Source organism: Kogia breviceps, chromosome 12 (genome assembly GCF_026419965.1).
Source record: "Kogia breviceps isolate mKogBre1 chromosome 12, mKogBre1 haplotype 1, whole genome shotgun sequence".
Classification (NCBI taxonomy): Eukaryota; Metazoa; Chordata; class Mammalia; order Artiodactyla; family Physeteridae; genus Kogia; species Kogia breviceps.
In genome coordinates, this window is record NC_081321.1 from 96,618,859 (window position 1) to 96,642,164 (window position 23,306).

A 23,306-nucleotide genomic window follows, 5' to 3' on the forward strand; every position below is an offset into this window, starting at 1 on the left:
GGGATCCTGAGTTCACCAGCCACGCGGCGGCGTCCGCAGCTTCGGGGACGCCTGGCTGGCAGAGAACGCCTCTTGCGGGCGCTCACAGAGGCGCCCGTCCACCCGCCCCCGGTCAGCCCCCAGGACCCAGCACGCTCACAGCTGTGTCTGTCCACGCGCGTGGCCGTTCCCACCCCCCTGCCCCGCCACCGCCCCAGTAATGTACACACGGCCTCCCAGGAAACTGCAAAAAATGACTTAATATAACATTACGGCTGAGAGTTTAAATGCACGGGAGTCAGGCAACGCAGACGTACAGTTCCCCAAGCAACTGTAAAAATCGCACAAGCAATTAAGGAGTGAGGGCTGGGGATGGATTTAAGGCCTTCTCGTTCAGAGGCGGACCCGGGGGCTGCTGTGCCCTGACCTGAAGGTGACGGACAGAGACTTCAGACAGATGGTTCTTCAGGGCACAAAGGAGCATCGGGCACCAGGGACATGCAACTCAGGCCACGTGGCTCACTGGACACGGCCCCTTTGGGGATCAAGGGAGGCACCGGCAGGGGCTGAAAGGAAGACGCCACGGCCCTATGAGCTGGGTTCCCCGTCTCCCCCCCCCATCTCTGATGCACTTGCATCCCCCGCCCTGGCTTCTAAGTCCAGCTCACTCTTAAGCCAGGACTCAGGACCCACATGCAGCCTGACACTCTCATCCTCTCTGTCTGCAGAGGCAAGTGTCACAGGGCAGCTTCCCAGGCCTCCTGTGCCCTCTTCAGCAGAACAGATTCCTGCCTGTAATAACTGACTCCAGAAAACAGGCTCTGGAGCCCTGCTGGGTTTACATCCCAACCCCCTACTTCGGAGCCCTGTGACTGGCTCAGTGTAGCTGCTACCTCGTGTAAATGGGGGCACTAGTACCTGCCTCACAGGACTGGGACAACTGGATGAATTCACACACATAAAATATTCAGAACAATGGCCAGCACGTAGCAAGTGCTCGGTAATATAAGCAATTATTATTGCTATCTTATCGTTTTCCTTTCCAATTCAAAAAGAATCTGAGGCATTGCAAAACACAGACAGCGGCACCTAAGTGAGGGAAATGGAGTAAAGAATTCATTCATCCACTTAGTGAAGACTGACTGAGGGCAGCCGCTATGGAAAACTGTGGAGGTTCCTCAGAAAACTAAAAATAGAATTACCATATGATCCAGCAATCCCACTCCTGGGCATATACCCGGACACAACTCGAATTCAAAAAGATACACGCGCCCCTATGTTCACAGCAGCACGTGATTCACAACTGCCAAGACGTGGAAACAACCTAAATGTCCATCGACAGATGAATGCATAAAGAAGATGTGGCACATATATACAATGGAATACTACTCAGCCATAAAAAAAGAATGAAACAATGCCATTTGCAGCAACGTGGATACAACTAGAGTATCATACTAGGTGAAGTAAGTCAGAAACAGAAAGACAGATACCATATGATATCACTTCCACGTGGAATCTAAAATATGGCACAAATGAACCTATCTACAAAACAGGAACAGACTCACAGACATAGAGACCAGACTTGTGCTGGCCAAGGGGGAGAGGGGTATGGAGAGGGATGGACCAGGAGTTTGGGGTTAGCAGATGTAAACTATTATATACGGGATGGATTAAACAACAAGGTCCTACTGTAGAGCACAGGGAACCATATACAATATCCTGGGATTAAACCGTAATGGAAATGTATATTAAAAAAACAATGTCTCTGTGTGTGTAACTGAGTCACTTTGCTGTACAGCAGAGATTGGCACAGCATTGGAAATCAACTCTACTTCAAAAAAAAAAGACTGATTGAGGGCTAAGTGTGTGTCGGGCCGCATTCTGGGCACTGAGGGGCAGCTGTGAACACTCAGAAGATAAACGAGATGACCCTGGGGGAAGTGAGTCCCAACACACAGCATAAGCTCCTCCAGAGGCTGCTGCAGATCTGGCTCAGGGCGCCCCGGCATCCATCACACGGAGGGAGGAAGAGGAGGGGCGCTGGAAGATATCAGAGCGACAGCAAGCCCTTTGCTTGATCACGACATCAAATGTCAGCAGGGAGGGTCCAGGGTCTCCCTGGGGAGGACGCGGGGAGGGACTTCCAGTGGAAGAGAGGAAAGGCTGGGGAGAGGTAAGGACGGACATTCATTCCTTCACTGGAGAAGCATTCGTTCAGCACAGAGCACGAAGGCAGCAGAAAGATTCCTAATATGGTAGTGTGGAGTGAATGAATGAATGGGTGAATGAATGAATGAGTGAGTGAGTGAATGCAGGTGAATGAGTCCAGATTCGGATCACTCATCCGGCTCAGTTGTCTCTGGCCTCTAGTTCAGAGGCTGAGGCCCCCACTGGACAACCCAACCAAGGACATTTGAGTTCCAGGACCCAAGTACGGGAGCGTCATGGAAGGCTGGGGTGGCAGCCCCTCCCACAGTCAGGAGAGGAGGGGGCCAGCACCCGGGGGCCCACTCAGACAAGAGCCGCTGGGTTCTGAAGACGCTTGGCCAGTCAGGGGTGACCTGAGGAGGTGACAGCTGAGCTGAACCATGCACAGATTGGGAGTGAGAGCCTTCCAGGCAGGGGATCCTGCGAGCACAAAGACCAAGGGGCAGGGACAAGCCCGACGGGATGGAGAAACAGGAGAGAGGCAGGTGAGGTGAGCCGGGGGCGAGACCAGCACCAGGTCTCCTGCTCCCGCCGACCGGCCCAGTGCAGCCACGTTTTCTCCACTGAGGCAGGAACGCGGGCGAAGCTGAAAAACAGCGGGCACCATGGTTCAGAGCACAGACCCTGGAGCCAGGGTCTGGGTTTAAATCCAGCTCTGAGCCTCGGTTTCCTCATCTGTAAAACGGGGGTGACAACTGTACCAACTTCAGGAGGCTGGCGTGAGGGATGAGTCAATGTGCTCCAGAGCAGGCTCTGCGGGAGGTGCTGTTATTGTTATTGTTATTATTACACGAAGGGGCCTCGACCAAGGGAAATGAGGACATAGGAGGGAGGAGGACAAATTAGCCAGCAACAATAACAAGTAAACATTAATTAATTTCACCAGGCCTGATAAGGAGCTGAAAAAAATGGTAGCTGGGAGACAAACAGTAGTGATAACAGAAAATAATCTACAATTGAGAAAATAATCACCATTTGTTCTGAATTGTATGGTTTGCTCATGTCCTTTCACAGCCATCGGCTTGTGTGATCTCCCGGCCACCCAGAGAGTACGCTATTGTCCCCATTTTTCAGGTGAGGACACCAAGGTCTAGAGAGGCCAAAAGGCTGCTTCAAGGTCACCAGCATGTCTGTGGACGAGGTGAGACCAGAAGAATCCCAGCCTGGTCCTTTGCCCCATGCTCTGCACAGGGCTGGGCTCAGGAACAACTGCTGAATGAATGAGTGAATGAATGAATGAACAAAGGTCAAGCAAGCGTGAGTCAGATCTCACACTGGCAGTCCCTGTTCCAGGCACTTCTCCCAGCTTTCAGGCCTCTCAGCTGGCCCTCCCTGACCACGGTTCTGCCTCTGCTTCCCACCGGGCACAAGGACACTTCAACAAAGCCACCAAAAGGTAGCAGGGACAGTATCCCCCCACCACTGGGTTCCCCTGGCTGTTCCAGGGACAGGACCAGGCAAGGGGATGTTCTTCCCCCGGGAGCCCAGGAGAGCAGCAGCCACTCCCGGGCTGGCCTTGGGAGGGAAAAAGGCCCCCAAGGTGTCCCCTCCTGCCTACTCGCCTCTCATCAAACTCCTCTCTCTCACCTCACCAAACAGGGCCCCTGGGGCCAGGCCGCCTGCCTGTCCCAGCAACACCACTGTTTCCTACCCAGCAAACCCTGCCTCCCCTCCGTGGGCACCACCAAGAGACAGGGGCTGGCACCAGCCCTGACCATTCGCAGCAGCAAGTCACGCTGGCTGGGCTGGAGGGTGCCCAAGGGGGCCTGAAGATTGCATGCAGCTCTGCTGGTGTTTGTGCAGCGCCACGGGCCTGGGCATTGAGCCAGGAGCCTTGGGTGGGCAGGACACCACGGTCTTGCCCGCAGGGAGCTCAGACTCCAGACCAGGGTCAAAGCTGGGCACGAGTGACCTCGGCGAGGGCTTGCACCAGAGGAAAGGGGCTCGAAGCTAGAAGGACCGAGAACATTCACCTGCCAGGGCTTCGAGGAGAAGCTGTGACGGAGCCGAGACAGCCTTGAACAGAGACAGAGGAGGGCTCTCCTGGCAGAAGGGACGGCAAGAGCCCAGGGCGGGGTCTGACGGCGTGTGGTACGCTGGGAAGTGGAAGCCGTGGGGTGCAGGGTGCCACGTTCAGAGACCCAATTCTGCCACTTACTGCCTGGGGGGCCCTGCGCGCCGCTGTAGGCGCCGGTCTCTCAGGTTGAAAGTGGCAATCAAGAGTCCCACCTCGCAGGGTTCCTGGGGTCAGAGGCACAGAAGGGCCAGGGGCTGTTACCTCCATCCTCCAGGAGATTAAGCCGCTTGGTGCCTGGGTGGTGATGCCACAGGACGCCTGTCGTGGGGCACCACCCAGACTCCCTTTAGGGCCAATGTGAGGGCTTCCCCAGCTGCCAGGCACTCACAGCCATGTCCCTCATTAGAAGGGAGGCCCCCCGCAACGAGGCATGTCCTCCCCGGGGACAGCTGCACCAGTGATCGGTCAATGCAGCCCTGCAGGACCACCCCAGCTCTGGAGTGTGCATGGGGTCCTGAGGTCTCTGTTGTGACTGCATCGCAGCCCAAATGCACCCCATGCCCCCAGCCGGCACTGTTCCAAGAGCGCTCCCCAGTAAGCCTCCCGCGCGCATACCCTGGAGTCTGTTTCTGGCGAAGCCAAACCGTGACAACGTCCCCTCCCACCTCACCGGGGCCCAAGGCCATGCGGCCAATTCCCGGCAGACGTGAAACACGGCGCCTTCGCCGCAGGTTATTCTGCAGCCTCACTTGGCACAGACCTTGCGACGCACATCAAACGCGCTGCCCTCAGTTGGCCTGTGCGCTGGTGCCCTGCTGGCCAACGCCAGGTTCTGGGTGAGGAGAGGGGACACCACCGAGAGCACCCCCAGCACGGTCCAGTGAAGGGGCCCTGGATTCAGGGCCTCAAGGAGCAGGCAGCATCCTCAGCTGGGCTGCCCCAGGCCAGCACTTCACCCCTGTGGGCCCCAGTTCTCCTTGTCTGTGAGACCAGCACTGTGGTCAGAACCACGCTTTTTTTTGTTTGTTTTTTGCGGTACGCGGGCCTCTCACCGCTGTGGCCTCTCCCGTTGCGGAGCACGGGCTCCGGACGCGCAGGCTCAGCGGCCACGGCTCACGGGCCCAGCCGCTCCGCGGCACGTGGGATCTTCCCGGACCGGGGCACGAACCCGCGTCCCCCTGCATCGGCAGGCGGACTCTCAACCACTGCACCGCCAGGGAAGCCCCAAGCTTTTAAGTTGGCAGAGAGCTACCACATTCACCCTCTCTGGTGGCGTTACCAGACCTCGTCAGCCTTGCTCACCTTCCACAGAGGAGCCCAGAGAAAGCACGTGACCTGCCCAACACCACACAGCCAGGGGACCCCAGGACTGCAGCTCCGCGCACAGCCGGCCCTGCTCTACTAGTGGCCACTCAGCCATTCAGTCCGTCCTCTTACCAAGCGTCTTTTCTGGTGAGGACGGTGCACACCTTTCTCCACAGCCTGAAACGAATCCCCGTGGCCTCATATCAGGAAGGGGGAAGAAATTAATGTGTATTAAATGACTACTGTATGCCAGGCATGTTCCCAAGGGACTCCAACCCTCATGACAGCTGCATGAGGCAAGTGGCACTATCTCAGCTTAGAGGGGAGGGGCGGAGGGACAGAGCGGTCACAGAGCCAAGTCAGGGTTCACCCCACATCTGCCTCCAAGGTCGGCACTGCTGCGCTGGGGCCGCAGGGAAGCTGGGGGCACAGCGAATGAGACCACTGCCGGACGCGACCTCTCCTGACACCTCCAGGTACAGAGACGCGTTGTGCTGAAGGAACAGAAGGGGCGAGTGGTGGGCACCTGCCACGGCCCTCGGAAGACCCATCTGGAGGGAGGGAACCTCTGACCTTGGCCATGAACTCATCCTTTCCCAACCCGCCAATGAGACGGAAGCCGAAGGCGGGGGGCACAGGCCTCCCCACCAACGTTCAGAGGGTGAGTGGGAATCCCGGGAAATGGGGGAGGGGGGAGGGCTCGCTCATTTCCTGGGTGGTAGGTACCTACCACCAGGGGTGGGGGTGGGGGTGGGGGCACCTCACACAGGCATTTCACGCACCTTCCCATACGGAGTCCTCACATCTAGGCTTTGATGGGGGCAGTGAGCCCATGTTATAGATGGGGAAACAGAGGTACCCTCCTTACCCAAGAAAACACACAGGACTTCCCTGGTCATGCAGTGGTTAAGAATCCACCTGCTGATGCAGGAGACATGGGTTCGAGCCCTGGTCGGGGAAGATCTCACATGCCGTGGAGCAACTAAGCCCGTGCGCCACAACTATTGAGCCCGCACGCCACAACTACTGAAGCCCGCGCGCCTAGAGCCTGTGCTCCACAACAAGAGAAGCCACCACAATGAGAAGCCCGCGCACCACAACGAAGAGTAGCCCCCGCTCGCCGCAACCAGAGAAAGCCCGCGCGCAGCAACAAGGACCCAACACAGCCAAAAATAAATAAAAACAAAATAAATTTATTTTTAAAAAACCAAGACAAAATGAAAACACACTGAGGAAATGGTGGAGCTGGGCCATGAACCCTGAGATTTCCAGGCTTGGAGCTATGAGGATTCCCTGGATCCACAGAATCTAAAGGTGCATGTGTGACATCTGATTTGATCACTCCTCAGCCTAAACCAACCCCCTGGGGGTCCTGCTCCAGAAGGCACCACATCCCTGCCCCTAGATCTTCTTGTTCCTGCCACACATGCTTTTCACGTCCTTGGATATATGGCACTCCCTACCACAGGGCCTTTGCACAGGATTTCCCTCAGCTTGACACACTGGCCCCTGCTTCTACCCATTTAATTCCTATCTCTCCCATCATAGCTCTGGGCCCCCTGCTCCAGGAAGCCTCCCTGATCTCCCTCAGTCCCTGTAGCCCTTGTCTCTGCTGCAGTGTTCTCTCTGTAGCTGAGAGCATCTAACCTGCCATTACTGTTGTTGGGTCATGCTCTATCTTCTCTTAGAGGATGAACTAATGCGTCCTCTCCACCCACCCTCCCTGGCCTGGCCTGGCGAGGTTGTGAGCTGCTCTCTCCGCAGTAAGACCACATCTCCAGACCTCTCTGCCTGCTCTGCCCACCTGCTCCCTCCAGCCAGGTTGAAGCCGCCCCCTGCAGAGCCCAGCTCTCCAGAACCTGGTAATTTGCTGATAAACAGCAAATTACCAGGGTATCCTGAAGCCCTGGCCTCCCTGAGGGGTGACTTGAGGGGCTTCTGAGACAGAACGGGTGCCTTCAGGATCCAGGTGCCTGATGGCCCTGCGGTCCGGCCCTCCCCGAGGGCGTGTGTGAAGGCAACTCGGTCCCAAGACCCCAGAAGCACTCAACCCACGGGGCTCAGGCCCGTTCTCAAGCACGGAGCCTGATCACCTGTCCAGCCCCCTTACTTACCCCCAGTCTTTTGGTTACAAGCCCAGTCCTTAGCTTCAGACTGCCCAGGATGAAACCCAGCTTACCCCCTGGCTGTGTGACCCTGGGCGAGTCACTTAACCTCTCTAGGCCCGTTTCCTCATGTGTAAAGTGGGGAGAGGGACCATACTCCCTTACCAGGTTGTGGGCCGGGGTCAAGGGTATGATATATGCGAAATGCTTAACGCGGGCCCAGCACGTGGCAAGGGCCTGACACACCTTTGGGAGCATCACTATTCATTTGCTGTGCCCTGTTCCAGAACCCGGAGGAAGCACCTGACACGGGCCTCGGCCAGGGACGGGCATAGCAGGTGGGAGAAGGAACATGAGCACAGGCTCGGCGACAAAGAATCACAAGTTTAGGTTTCCGGTGCTCTTTGCCAGCCCACGCCTCCCCGCCCACCATTCGTGAGGCCTGAGACGCCTGTAGCACTTGACCTCCGGTCCAGGGAAAGCTGGGGCCCGCTCCATCCACGCCTGCATCCCCCCAGCCACCCCCCACCCCGGGCTCACTCCACATCCCCCCTTTGGCAGCCTCACCTCCCTCCGGCTCTCTCTGAGCCAGTGCAGAAAGCTGGTGGGGTCTTCCAGAGGCGAGAGGCGGGTGAATCTGATAAACCAGTTCTCCTCCAGAGCCCCCAGCTCCACAGACGGGCAGCAGCAATGGCAGCAGTCACACCACGCAGCGGTGATAAGGAGGGAGCAGAGGGGTGGGAATTCCTCCCTCCCTGCAGTGAGGCCATAAACCTGTCCTTCATCCCAGCTCTCAGGCTGCTGAGTGTTGCTCACATCTGCCCTGCGGGGGAGGTGAGCGCCTGTCAAGCCTGGCACACACCTGCTCCCAGAGTGGCACACACGGGACAGATGGCCTCGCAGGACCCAGGGCCCCACACTCCCCTCTCCAGGAGGAAGAGGCTGTGGTCGTTCAGGGCAGAGTAAGGAGAGCAAGGGGGCTAAGGAAGGAGAGGAACGGGGGAGGAGGCTGGGAGGCCATAAATGCTGGGCCAGAATGTGGGCTTCGTGCTGCGGCAGCAGGGAGCCATGGACAGTATGGGGGGCAGAGAGCGTCAGGACAGAAAGTGGGGACAGGATGGGCACGGTGGACACACTCTGGAAAGCCAGCCAGGAGACTACTGCAGGGATACAGGAGGGTGGAGATAAGGCCTGGCTGTAGATGCGAGCAGAGAAAACTGGGAAGAAGCCAAGGGCTGGCCATGAGGAAGGCCGGTACCCTCCCCCACTCACACCCATTCCTCCAGCCTTCCCTGATCCAAGATCCAAGCCAAGCCCTCAGCAAAGGGTAGCCTCAAGCTGCTTGGAAACAGCTCCATGGGTGGTAGAGAAAGTGTGGGCTCAGGAGCCACTAGGTTCACACAGGTCCTGGCCCAGAGTAACAGGAGACCCACTCACCGTTCAGTGGAGGCCCCAGGCTGCCTGCTGGTCCATCTCCCTGCCCTCCTCTGCTGTGCAAGGCTTAAGCCCTGGACAGGGTCCCAAGCCCCAGCTCAGCCCCTCCTCATCTGAGTGCCCATGTGGACTCTAACCCACATTGAGCTGACAAATCCTGGTCCGGGGCCTCTCAGGGGGGCCCCAAGTAGACCTGAGTCTACAGAGGCCTGCAGGGTACCACACTCCCATGCTGTGGGCCTCAGTTACCCCATATGCAGCATAGGACCATGATCCTTCCTTCCAGGGCTGTCAGAAAGATTAAATGAAAGGTGAACTTGCCCAGCACAGGGCATGAACTAAGTCCTTTCCCTGGGAAGCACTGACACCCTCAGCATGTTTCCAGATAACTCACATCCCTCCCCAGCACCACACTCTCTCCCTTCTACCCCAGGGCCTTTGCACATGCTATTCCTCTGCCTGGAACACTCTTCCTTGTGTCGCTCTCTCCTCTGGTTGTTCTGGGCTCAGTTGCCACCTCCTCCAGGAAGCCCTCCACGGCTCCCCAGATGAGGTCCAGGTCCCGTGAGTCTCTCCCACTAGAATGCAAACTCCATGAAGGCAGGGTGGTGATTGGCTTGCCCACGTATGTGTGTTCTCATAAATACTTGTTGAATGAATGAATGAGACACAAGCACAACCGTCCAGATCTTCAGTGACAACACAGGGCCATAGGGGTGATGGGGCCTGTCTTTTTAAAAAAAAAAATTTATTTATTTATTTATTTATTTATTTTGGTTGCACCGGGTTTTAGTAGCAGCAGGTGGGCTCCTTAGTTGCACCTCGCAGGCTCCTTAGTTGCAGCACGTGAACTCTGAGTTGCGGCGTGCAGGTGGGATCTAGCTCCCTGACCAGGGATCGAACCTGGGCCCCCTGCATTGCAAGCGCGGAGTCTTAGCCACTGCGCCACCAGGGAAGTCCCACGGGGCCTGTCTTGAGGGTTGTGGGTACCTGTCAAGGCCTCTGACTCAGCCTGCAGGGTCTGAGAAGAATTCCCAGAGGACGTGACTCATCAGTCTGAACTCTCAATACTTAAAGCTGCAAGAAACACCCACTTTACAGATGGGGAAACTGAGGTCTAGAGTCAGAGGGCTGCCCTCTAAGTGTCCCGAGAAGCTGCCCTGCTCCACTGTCCAAGGCTCTGACAGTCCCCCACCCCTGGGTGGCCCATCCCCCCCGCCCCCGGGACTGCTCCACAGCCCGCCCAGGGCCACTGCCTCCTCTCCTGGTCACCTCGGTGGCAGGGCCACTCGGGGCTCGCGTGGCGCTGGGCGTGCGTTTGCACGGCCGAGTTGGGCAGCTGGCAGCAGCGCAGCTCCGAACCAGCTGTTTGGATGACAAACTGCGTTCAAGCTTCATTAGGGTAATCACGGGCTCCCCTCCTGGCAGCGCCGCGGAGCGCGACTGTCAACCTGAACTAATCAAACCCGGCCCCAGGACACCCGCCCGCCTGGCTGACAAGCCGCTCAGCCGCTGCGCCACCTCGCGCTGCACATCTCCCACACGGCTCCCAGCCGAGGCCCGGTCCGGCTGGGCCCTGCAGAGGGCCAGCCTCACAGAGACCTACCCCATGCTCCCCAAGATCCTGTGAACCTCAGAGGCCCCATCAGGGTGGGACATCTGTGACTGTCACTCCCGTTTCTTACAGCCGGGGAAACTGAGCTCACGAAGGGAAGCCACCCCGCTGCAAGGGGGTGCAGCCCCGCTCAGACCCAGGCCCCCAGCACTCTCGTGCCGCTGCCTCTCACGTCCAGCCAACCAGGCCTAGCAGGCCAAGCCTGGAGCTCAGAGGTGGCGTTGGCCACATGGCCTTGGCAAGCCCCTTGACGGCCCTGAGCCTTGAGCCCTGAGCTCCAGGAGGGCCATCACAGGCTCTGGTGACACAGATGTGGAAGGCACCCCGCCAAGCGCTGGGGCCAGCACTTGAGCAGGCATTGCTGCCTGGGGCAGAATCTGTCCTCCAGCCTGCAATCACCTCCCTGCTCAGCTGGGCTGCCCACGAGCATCTGCCAACCAAAGCCAGCCCATGTGCCCTAGAGCCTCAAAATCAGGACATGGCTGGAAGGGGCAGGCCTGGTGCCTTCATCTGACAACAGGGGAAACTGAGCCCCAAAGAGGCAGTTAACAGAGATGATGGAATGTAGTGGAGAGAGTATGGGCTTTGGAGGCAGATGGACATTCATTCATTCATTCATCCGCCCATTTACTCACTCAACAAATACTAGCTAAGAGGCTGCAGCATGGCAGGCACTCCGTATTTGCTGAATGAACAGATGATGAGAAGGATAGGTGAATGAATCAATGAATGGCGCCGGGGACGCGGCCGCGAACCCAACAGACACCATCCCTGCCTCCTGGAGTTTCCGGTCTAGTGGGGGAAGCAGGTGCCTAACAGACAATTAATTACAAACGACACGGGCAGTGAAGAAAAAGCTGAACTAGCCTTGTGACATCCAGCCCAGCCTGGCCAGGGGAAGTCCAGGCAGGCAAGCTGGAGGAGGTGACGCTCCAGGTGGCCACTGGAAGGAAGCTGAGGGTGGACAGGAGGAAGCAACAGCATGTGAAAAGGCCCTGAGGTAGGAAGGAGCTTCGGGTTTTTGAGGACGCAAGGCCCACCCGTCTATGAGCCTGGCGGGCAGTGACAGGAGCAGGAGCCGACGCGAGCAAGGCCTGGGAGAGGATTTGCGTCTTTCTTCCAAGGGCGACGCGAGCCAGCGGAGGGTGGTGAGCAGGGGTGTTCTCTCTCGGCGCCGTGGGCACAGTCGCTGGGAGCGTTCAAGTCCCAGTTCGGCCAGACGTCACGCTGAACCAAGGAGGCAGACACCGGAGGGGGGCATGCCGTGCGATTCTGTTTACGTGACGAGCAGAGACGGACAAAGCCAGCCTCCACCGTTAACGCCAGGTGAGTGGAAGGGGTGCGAAGGAGCCTCCTGGGGTGCTGGGAAAGTTCTAGGTCTGGACCTGGATGGGGGTTACAAGGCTACACGTGTATGTGAAAATCTATCCCTCCGTACACCTAGCATTGGTGCCCTTTCCTGTATTAAGTTATACCTCCCAAAACAAAGTACACAAGAACAAATGCTGGCTTTGCTGCTTTGCCTCTCTCAGTCTGTTTCTGCCTCTGCGAAACAGGGACAGTGACAGGACCTGCCTCGCTGCACAGAGGGTCGAAGGGGATGGTGTGTACCTCGGCCGTGCACGAGCCGGGCAAGCCGACAGCCAGTGCACCGAGAACGCAGGGTACGCCCAGGCAGAGACACATCAGGCTTCCCCTACGCCTTGGCCCTCTGAGGGCCTCAGTTTCCCCATCTGCAAGGGACCAGTATCTCCATCTGGCTCAGGGGCAACAGAGAAAAAGGGGTAAAAACCCTCATACCCAGGCTCCTTTGAGTCCCCCTCCTCCCAAGAATAAGAATAATTCAGAGGGTGGCACCCATGGTTCTCAGGCGTCTCTGCCAGCTCTGCACACAGTAGGTACTGAGCCAGCAACCTAGTGCCCAAGGCCACACACAGCAGGACTGAGGCCAAGCCCAGGCCTCCAGTTACCTACCCACCCTTACAGGCACAGAGCAGGCCCTTTCTGGGCACCTACTTTCAATGTGCCAGGCCCAGCCCGGGGCCTCCCCTCCAGCAGGAACGCCAGCCCACCATGGTGGCTCCTCCAGGGCCCACTAGGGTTCAGGACGATGGGCACGGGGGAAGCGGGAACCCAGGCTGAGGGGCGGGGCCCTGCCTGGAGCTGGAGCTTAGGACAGACCCCTATGGAATGGGCTGTGTGAGGCCCTGAACGAAGCTGATTCAACGTAACATCACCCTTGACATCAGAGGGGCCTCTGGAGGTAGGGAGAGGCCTGGCTCCCTGTCTGCAGTTTGAACGTCTCACTGGCCCCCCAGAGACCTTGGGCAGCCTTGGGAAATCAGATGGTGTCATTGCCAACTTTTCTGCGGGCTCAGCTATCCTCAGGGGCCTTTTAGTTTCATTTTCTCATGAGTCTGCCAACGACCGAGGATGGGCCATAGGGTTCAGGATCACCTTCAGCTCCATTTTTCAGAGGAAGAAACTGAGGCCTGGAGAGGTGTGGTGTCCCAGGACCATCCGGATGGCTAGGATCCCAGTGGTCAGCGTACCAGGCACAGCCCAAGCTCCCAGAAGGGGAAGCCAGTGTAGTTTGTGCCCTGTCTTCCCCGCCACCTGGGGGCTGCTCACTCATGGCTATTTCATTCAGTCAGGCAGTCAGTCAACAAACACCAACAAAGAACCCACTGTGTGTCACAGGCACCGTTCTAGGAGCTGGAGGTAGAATGCTGAACAAAGCTGCTGCGACACAGATTCCAAATTAACAACAGCTCTGTCTGTTACTCACTCAGCAAATGCCAAGAAAAAGCACAGTGGTAAGGACAATACACCCAGTACCTGTCCTGTGCCAAGTGCTACACTAAGTATTATCTAATTTAATCTACAGCCTCATGAAGGAGGCGGCACTGTCACGCCCATTTTACAGATGAGGATACGGAGGCTCAAATTCAGTGACTGCCTGAGGCCGGTCTCACAGCCTCTAAGGGGAGCAGGATCTAATCCCAGGCTTGCAGGCTCCTCAGTCCTGTGTGTCTGTCAAGCCCTTCACAGGCGTTATCTCACAGGAGTCCGTGCCCACCCCGTGCTCACACTCAGGCCCTGGCTGGGTGCACGACCCAGCTGCACACTCCCAGGCCCACACCCGAACCTGGCTTTGGCCTCTGCCTACGTTCCCGGGATCTGGGCTCCACAGGGTCACCACACACCCCACCCCTGCCCCTGGGAACCCTACGCAAATCAGCTTAGCCCCAGTGAAGACCGAGGCTCTGCGCCGGCTCCCACGAAACATGTGGAGTAAGGGAGACACAGAAAAGCAGACAGCCCCGCCTGGAATGCTCTCCCCCTACACCTCCCATGGCTGGCCACTTCTCCTCCCTGAGGTCTCGGATAAAAGCCTCCCTGACCACTCTACCTGCATTAGTGCCCTCCCCCGCCCCGCGCCCCCCCCAGCCTCCCCAGCATCCCTCAGCTCTCCTTCATAGCTCTGCCCACAATCTGGCACCAGACATGTTTTTGCTTGTTTATTAGGTGACTGTCTTTCCTGCCATATTGTGAGGGTGGGGACCTGGTCTGTTTTATTCACAAGTGCATCTCTCCCCACACCTCAACCCCCAACACAGTATCTTGTGCATAGTAGGGCCTCAATTTCCTTATTAAGTGAATCAATTTGCCGAATAAATGTTGCAGAGGGAAAAGCCCAGGGGTTGCGAGAACACAGCAGGGGCATGTTACCCCCGATCTGAGTCAGGGGAGGAGGGAATGGGGAAGGGTTTCAGGCAGAAGGCACAGCAAAGGCAAGAGCCTGATGGCAAGAAAGACCTGGGCTCTGGGGATGTCTAGGTGCAGTCACTGAGCGTGAGAGGAACACAGAGTGTGAGACTGGGAGGCCGTCAGGGTCCCGGAGAGGGTGCCAGGGGGCTCTTTGCAGGGCTCCAGCTCTGGGGCAGGGGTCTCCCAGCATTCCAGATCGCATACCAGCCCCGCCTAGACCAGCCTGACACCCCAGCCCACAGGCACCAGAAGCACAGTCCTGGGTGCCCGCTGCTGGGTCAGGGAGCCGTCGGCCACCCATGCAGGCTGCAGCCTGTGGCCCCATTACCATGGCCTCTTCCAGCAGAGCAAATGAGCTGGCACCAAGAGACAGAGCCGCTTGGGTGAGCTTCTTACTGCAGAGGGTGGCACAGCTATGGACAGCAGGCTATGTCACTCGTGTGCTAGGGCCAGGACCTACGGGAGGCGGGCAGGTGGTGGTGGCAGTGGTGGCGGCAAGAACTGGCTGTGTTCAGGCCGGCAGACAGCTCTCACATCCCATACCAGCACACCCTGGCACAGAGGGGTGGTCACATGCGAAAAGCCACTCCAGACGCCCTCCCTCCCTCCAGGCCCAGGCCAGGCCTTGGCGCCCACCTCCCCTCCCCTCAGACAACTTCAGCTTTAACCACCACCAGCTCTAGCTGCCCCTGGACCCCTTCAACTGGATGTTCCCCAACTTAGGCCTGCTCCAGGCATCTCATCTCCGCAAATCTCCACCCCAGCCCCCAGGTATTCAGTCCAGAAACTGGTGCATTCTCCTGGCCTCCTCTCTCCCACCTCCTCAAACCACACGGACTCTCTCGGCTCCAGCCCCGCTGCCATCTCCCTCCTTCCTCTGTCTCTGCCTCCAGCCCTGCTCCTGAGACCCTCTAAAGATTCCCAATCACAGGGATAATAAAGCCCAAGCCCCTTCCTTTCTGCCCCTTGAAAGGCCAAACTCAGACCTGCCACAGGGCCTTTGCACCTGCCTCTGCCTGGGATGCTCTTCCCCCGATCTCCCCATGACTGGCCCTCCTTGTCCTTCAGGTCTCAGCTCGAATGTCTCTTCTTAGAGAGGCCTCCCCCAGAGCACCCTGGCCAATGGTACCCACCACACTCCAGTCACCATCACTTCACTCTTTCACAATCTCATGTACCTACTTCCTGGCTCATTGTCTGTCTCCCCATCAGCCTGGGAGGTGCTTGATTCTGTGGCTGTGTCTCTGAATGGTCACTTGCTGTGTCCTCAGAGCCTGGCGTATAGTAGGTACTCCATACATCTGTTCAACAGATTAGTCCATCAACTGTCAGTCTCCATGGTACAGCTGAACCTAACCACATCAGGGGCTCCCGGGACCCTCTGGATGCCGCGGCCTCACGTCCAAGGCCCCTGTGATCTGGCCTTCGCCGAATTCTCCAGCCTTGACTCTGGGGCTCCTCCTCTCACTCTGATTCCCAGACTTACACTGTGCCAGGATGCCCTCCCTGACCCTTCTCTGCCAGCAAAGTCCTACTTATCCTCTCCACAGCACCTTCTCTGACCTGACCAAGCCCATGCCTCCTGCTCCTGACCGTCTCTTCCACAGTCCTCAGCACCTTCAGTCTACACCCCTCCTCATTCACTGTCTCACATCAGCTTCCATCCCTCACCTCCTTTCCTGTCCTTTGTGCTTGCAAGCCCTGGTGCCACAGGCAGTACTTAGCGTCCCCCACATCCTGCACTTTCACATGTCCACGCCTTTGACCCCTGCTGTTCCCTCAGCCTAAGTGCTCTTCTCTGCTGCACAAACTCCTACTCATCCTTCAAGACCCAACTCAAAATGTCACCTCTTTTGTAAAATCCTGCCTGTTTTTTCCCCATCCATCAGGATTCTTTTGGTTGTAAGAGAAAGAAATCAACTCAAGATAGCTTGAGCCAAAAGGGGGACACATCTATTTATGTAACTGAAAACTCCAGGGGTGGTTTCGGGCATAGCTGAATCCAGAGGCCCAAATGAAGTAATATATACTTTCATCTCAGCTTTCCTTCCCTCCATGTGATGACCTTATTGGAGAGTCCCCACCCTAGATATGGTCATGCGAGAGGGCAGCCAGAGGCCCCATATGCACACCCTCTGGGTTCAGCAACCATAGCCAAATCAGTCTCCCCCACAGGCTCCAAGTCAAAGTTCCAGGAAAGCCTCTGATAGGCTCAGATTGGCCATGTGCTCATTTCTCAACCAATCACTGTGACCAGGAGGATGGGGTGTTGGGCTCACCCTGGGCGGTGGAAGGCGGTGGGTCCCAGGACCTGTGGGTGCCAGGAAGACAAGCCTCTCAGGCCCCGGTCCCACTGTGGACACACCTCCCCCTCAGCCTCCAGGCACCCCTGTGCTGTGGGTTCTGTCTACCCAGCCAGGTCCCCGGATGCTCACAGCTTCGCAGGACAAGGAATCCTATCTCCCTCACAGCTGCTTCCCTGCTGCCTACTCAGTGACAGCCCCAGAGGGCGGCCTGAGAAACTTTTTGCCTGACTGGACGGAGGTCGGCTGCACAGAGGGGTCTACGCGTGCCGTGCCGGGTGTGTAATAATGGGTTAACCGTCACCCCCGGCAGGCAGCGGATCTGCATTTTCACGGAGGCCTCAGGGGGACACAAAGCTTTAAATGGCAATGCCGAAGGTCTGAAGGGGGGTGCCCACAGCGGGGGTGGCGGGCGTGCCCTGCGGAGCCCAGTGCCAGCAGCCCAGCCTGCAGCGGCCACTCGGCCAATCCGGAAGAGCTCGCTAAGGGGCTGCGAGTGGAAGGGCTGGGAAAATAATTACCGAGGAGGCCCGGGAGGGAGGCGGGGAGGCTGGAGAGAGGCTTAATGAAACTGCTAACGCGTTAGCGATTCCTGCCTGCTTGGGAAGGCGGAGGCAGACAGCCATGTTGCCAGCTCCCGCGGCTGAGCCTGCCAGGCGGGACGGGCTGGGCACGGCGAGGCGGCAACAATAGGCACCTCTTCATCATCTGCCTCTCGACATGCGACTTCCAAAGGGCAATCTTAATATACTGAGGTCGGGTGACAGTATATTTCAACACGTCTCATATCACATCGGGCTGGAGCCCGTGCAGATCCATTACAAACAGAATGGCTAAAATTCTGTTTAAACACAGCATCACAGAGATCTGAGGACCACGGTGAGCAGGGTGTCTGCTCCCATTTTCCAGACAGGAAGTGAGGGCCCCAGGATGTCATCCACCTCTGGGGAAACAGGGTCATTCCAAGAAAGCATTCAGCCCTTTTAGCCCTCCTGTGAGCAGCCCCTTTGCCCAGACCCCACACGGCTTTTCATTCTCAGAAGAGCTCTGTGACGCAGGCAGACGCCACAGCCCCCCTTAACAGATGCGTCCAGGAGTCTTGCCCAAAGTCACAATGCAAGGCCAAGAGGGCCAGAGCACCACCCCGGGCTCAGGCTCAGGCTCTCGGTCCAGCGCTCCGTCCTCCACACGAGGTGGGCGCTTATTTAGCGATGCAATCTGCACTGTTGTTCTCAGTTTACATCTCATTTCAGCTCCAGGTGAGAAAACGAAGGCACAGAGAGGTTAAGTCATGTGCCCAAGTCCCCACAGCTGGCTGGCTACAGAGCAAAGACTCAGAGCTGGGGGTTTTGACTCCAAAACCATGTGCTTTTTGTTCAAACATTCCATGGTGCACAGTGGGTACTTGGTACCCCCTGGGCGGTTGACAGAGAGATTTGGGGCCGCAGAGAAGGCCACACTCCACTTAATCAGGGTTCTCTGGGAAGCAAACAGAAGTTGGGGCAGCTGCCTAAGGCGGAAATGACCACGCTACAGCACTCAGCACGCTCCACTCTGAGCCAGGCACGCGCCCAGCACGTAGCAAAGTGCCGTCCCCATTGTACAAATGAGGAAACTGAGGCTTGGAGAAGTGAAGTCAAATGCTTTGCACAGTGACCCCCAGCTAGTGAGTGACACAGACCGAACCATTCAACAATTCCATGGGGTAGCCCTGACCCAACTGCTGCCTACCCCCAGCCTCGAGCAGGCACTTAGCCAGCCAGCTGCTCATGGAACCCAGTCCCAGATACAGACTGGAGGCCAGTGATACCAGGAACCAAGTCGGGCCCACCCCCAGATGCACAGGAAAGGTTGGGCGACCCGAGTGGGTGTGAAGAGAGGGTCTCGGTCCCTGCACACTGAGCAAAGCATCCCTTGCTCCCACGCTGGTCCACAGCCTGGTTGGGGGACTCAGGAGACCAGGAACTTGGTGCCTAGCTGGATGCCCCGTATCAGAGTCTAGTGCAGACGAGGCCTGCAAGGAAAGACTGCACCATCTCTCCCTCACGGGTGTCCCCTTGGAGCCTTCCAGATATCCCCAAGCTTGGGGAGACTCCTTTCTAGGGGTTCTAGCAGCTCATCAGCTCCTGGGTTTGTTTTCCCAGGGAGGCCTCCAGAGGGTGAAGCCACTTCTCAGCCCGCCCCTGTGAGTACAAGACGGCAGTGCAGGGGGCGTGTCCTGAATGAATGAATGAACGAATAAGTGAATGAATGATGGAACAAGTCCCTGCCTCCGGACCTGCCACTGCAGTCACTTCCCACGGCAGCCCCCACCCCGTGAGGAGGCTGTTTCTGTCCGCACAAAGGGACTCCCGCCTCACGAGACCAGCCCTGGCCCGCAGCCACTGCCACACGAGGCAAATGAGGTACGGAGAGCCCAGGGCCTCACGGGAGGCGGAAGCACAAGGATTAGGACCCAGAAACCTGGACTTCAGTCTGTGCCTCGGCCGCGGGCTCTGACTTGTCCTCCTTTCTAAAGACAAATCCACACGTGCTCCCTTGTCTGACCCCACCCACCCCAGGGGGCACGGCCGTGCCCATCCCAGGGCTGCAGAGCAGTAGCGGGCCTAACCCAAGGTCACGTGTTCATCGGCTTGCAGAGGTCTCAAATCTCCCCGACCTTCCCGTTCTCATCATCCTTTCCACGCTCCAGAGCTGCCTCCTTGCCCATCGCCTACCCAGTCAAGGAGAAGGGGAGGGGGAGAGGGAGGGGGTGAGGCGGGAAGGTCCCCCCGCCCCCCCGCAGCGGGCTCCTTTCTGGTCAGGGGAAAGGCCTCTAATGAAGGCCCCACGGATGCTGCCGAGCTGGTGGTGTCAGCCTGGGAGCCCCGCGGAGCTGCAGGGCGCGCATCTCTGCTCCCAATTAGCACACAGGTCCTCCATCAAAGCGCACGCCCGCTGCCAGGAGCAGAGGCCAGAGGGACGGCCCTTCTAACAGCAGGAGGAGGCCACAGCTCTCTGGCAGGCCCTGGCCCCTGCACCTTGCCTTTCTGCGGGGAGTGCAAACCCTCCAGTCCCCTCACTCACTCACACCCTCTCCAGTCAGCCAGCTCAGGGCAGACGTCGTCACCCCGGGGGACACGCTAATGAAGATGGCCGACATTAATCTCTTCCCTCTCCCGACAGGTCAATTTATAGTTCCATGGGGAGACCTGGCACTTGGCCAGAGGGCCTGACATAACTCTCCCTGTTCCCCAGGAGGCCGGTGGGGGTGGGCTTGATGGGGCAGAGGGGGCTAGGGGCCCCAGGGACAGGGTAGGGAGGCCCCTCCACTTGAGTGTCCACCATCATTGCCCCAACAAATCCAGGTGGGACCTTGGCCCCTGAACGCAATGGCGGAGGGTCAAGGAAGGCCTGCAAGGTACCCGGGAGCAAATCTGGTCCTCAGCGCTTCAATCCAGGGAACCCTGCTCACCAGCAGGAGACCCCCAAGGGGGCAGGAGGCTTGTGATTTCCCACTCCTCACAGATTCCCATGGGGTTAGGAGAGCCCCTCTAAGGAGCTACGGTTCATCTGCTTCTGACAGACTCCCCGGCATTCACTCCTCAAAGATCACTGAGCTGGCCAGAGCTTCCAGTCTGGTGGAGGAGGCCGACGTGGAAGCATGTTGCCCCCTGCCGAACCGTGCTGAGAGCCATTTGGAGGGACTCACCAAGAGCTGGGGGTGCCCAGGGAAGGAGCAGTGACGGCACCCACCCAAGAGAGGTCGGGGTCTGGGAGGATCGTGGGGAGGAGAGGACACAGCTAGGCCCTGAGGTTGAGCAGGAGTTCAACAGGCCAGGAGACGCAGGGGAGGGGCTGTTTGGGGATGAGACCATCTCAGTCTCAGGGGTGACCCAGTGCTCAGGGGCTCTGCAACCAAAGGACATGTGGCTCACAGGAGTGTGAGGCTGCAGAAGGGGGCAGGGCAGACCACAGAGAAGCCCAGCCTCAAGAGACGGCTCAGGAGTTTGGCCTAGTTTAGGTTTGTGGACAGCTGAGGAGTTCAGAAGCTCAGAGCTGCTTTTAGAAAGACAGCTTTGGCGACGGTGTCCCAGAGCAATGGTGGAGGCTGGGGAAGAGAGGTGGGAATGTCCGGGTCAGAGGGTAAAAGGAGGGAGAGATGCTTGTGGGGTAGAACCAACGGAACCCTGTGGTTGATTAGATGGATGGACAGGTAAAAGTGTCCGGGAGGCCACAGGCCTGGGGGTCTCCACTTTGGGTGCTGATGGAGGCGATGTCATGGGTCTGGGGTAGGATAAGGAATTGGGCCTGATGCTAAACTTGTGAGTCTGGAAGGTCCCAGAAGGAGCAAAAACCCAGACCTGGGCTTGGCAGAAGCCAAGACCCAAATGTTGGCCCTGGGGGGCAAAATTCTGGGCAGCGCTGGACTCCGCCCGATGCAATTCATTTCCTTGGCAAAGGTGAAGCCAGGGGACCATCCCCCCTCCCAGACACTCCAGGAGAAAGCAGGGGCCTGGCAAAGGCGGAGCATGAAGCCAGGCAGTCAGTCCCACAGTGCCGGACAGAGCCCTCCTACAAGAGGCGTATATGGGCCAGGCTGCCCCCACCTCCCCCAGTGCCAGAGCTCAGGGCTGGTTCTGCACTTAATAGCTGCTCCTGGAGTCCCTGCTGAAGGGGCTCCCCTTTCTTTCAGGCCCTGGCCCCTCCCCACCCCATCCCCCCCTCAAGGCAACCCACCAGGTCTCATCTAATCCCCTCAGCAACCCTGGGAGTGTCTTCCATTTTCCTAGGCTGGAGACCCAGGCCCAGAGAGCTAATGGATCTGCTCAAAGCCTCTCAGCTTTCAGGTGCTAGAGTCAAGATGGAACCAGGGTCTGAATGACCCCAAAGCACACATTCTTAAAGAAAGGGGGAAAAAAGAACAAGGCTGAAATAAAGAACCTAAACGCTTACAGTGGCTGCATTATGGTGGTGGGACAATGGCTGATTTTTTCCTTCTCTTCTACAATGAAATATTCATACCCTCACTCTGTGGCTGTGCGTGCCCTAGTGGGGAGAGCTCCAGCTTTGGCGTCAAACAGCCGCGGGGGTCAAATCCGGGCTTGGCCACTTCCTAGCTGGGGACCCTGAGCAAGCTATTTGCCCTCTCCTAGCCTCTGCTTTCTCATCTGTACAATGGGGACAAAAAAAAAACCCCTACTTCAGACGAGCCGGTCACACCCGGCGCACAGTAGGCGCGCAGTAAGTGCCAGCCTTAGAGCATCACTCCCCCGCCTTCTCGCCACCTGCCCGGCCTCCAGAGGGAACTTGAGACGCCCCCACGTGCCAGACGCTGGTGCTGGGCGGGCACCGGGTCCGCCGGGCGGGCGCCCTCCCACCCTCCTGCCTCACCCCGCCGCGTCCGCGCTGCCCGCTTACCCTGGCGGCCGGAGGGCCGGCATCGGTCCCGCAGGAGAGCCCGGGCAGCGGGGCCGGGCTCCGGAGCGCAGGGCGCGGGCGCGGGCAGGGCGCGCGGGGGCGCGGGCCGCGCGCTCCGGGCCGTGCGCCCCGCGGCCGCCGCGTCCTCGCCTCCAGCGCGGGCCCCGCGCGCCCCGGCCGGCCCGGGGGCAGGCCCTGCGCAGCGCCGCGCCGGGTGGGGGCGGGCCTCGCGGGCCCTGGAGAGGCGCCCGGGCGGCGCGGGTTCCCGGCGGGCGCGGGCGGCGCCGCTGCGGTGGCCCCGCTGCTGAGTGGTGGGACGCGATTTACTGGCTGCAATTCCCGGCGCCCCTCGATGGCACTTAAGAGAGACCGGGAGGGAGCCGGGGAGAGCGCGCGGAGGGCGGGCGGGCGGAGGAGGGGCGGCGGGAGGCGTGCGCGCCGGCGGGGGAGGGGCGCGGGCGGGGGCGGGCGGGAGGTGGGGAGAGGCCCGGATGGAGGCGGCGGGCGGCCGCGGCGCGCCCGGCGGGGGTTGGGGGCCCCTTGCCTGCAGCCCCAGCCCACCCGCGCCCAGTTCCCCGCAAGCACTGGCGCCGCTGGTGGGGTTGAGCCAGCCCCCCACTCAACCGGCCCACCTCACCCCAACCTCCCCATTCACAAATCCCCCACCGTCCAACCGGCCCAGCCCTTCACAGCCCCCCCAACTTCTAAGCAGCCGGCTCCACCTCCGCGACCCCTGCCCATCACCACCACCGCCGGAGGTCAGAAGCTCTTGGCCCACGGGCCGATCCAGCCAATCCGGCCAAAGCCGTGCTTGCTTTGACCTCATAGTAATTTTTATTTTGAATTAAAATTAATTCCCATCATTTAAAAATCGGTCGTTTTCACAGACAAATCTCCATTTCCAGCTTAGTTCGGAAAAGCGGAGGCTCAGGCGGAAGCCTCTCCCCTTGCATTGCTGCTTGGCAGCAGCCTTGCCAGAGCAGTGGCCTGCAGCTCGCCCCAGTCCCCACCAGGCCCGCCTGCCTCCCCCTGGAGGCCTGTGCCTTGTCACGCTGGCACCTGGCCTTTCACACACCGCCCCGCCCCGTGCCTTTGCAGGTCCCTTTCCATAGGATACCCACCCCCACCTCTTGAGGCCCTCTCCTGGGAAGACTTCGGACCTCCACACC

The 23,306-nt window shown here is 58.7% G+C and overlaps 1 protein-coding gene across 1 annotated transcript in view; it reads right to left on the reverse strand.

Annotated features, from left to right (window-relative positions):
* TCF20 (transcription factor 20) overlaps nucleotides 1–22,186 on the reverse strand; it is a 167,681-nt gene extending 145,495 nt beyond the window's left edge. Inside the window, exon 1 of the mRNA XM_067010320.1 lies at nucleotides 22,138–22,186. The gene's annotated coding sequence lies outside the window, so the exon portion shown is untranslated. The remainder of the gene's footprint in view (nucleotides 1–22,137) is intronic.
* Between the last annotated feature and the right edge of the window lie 1,120 nt (nucleotides 22,187–23,306).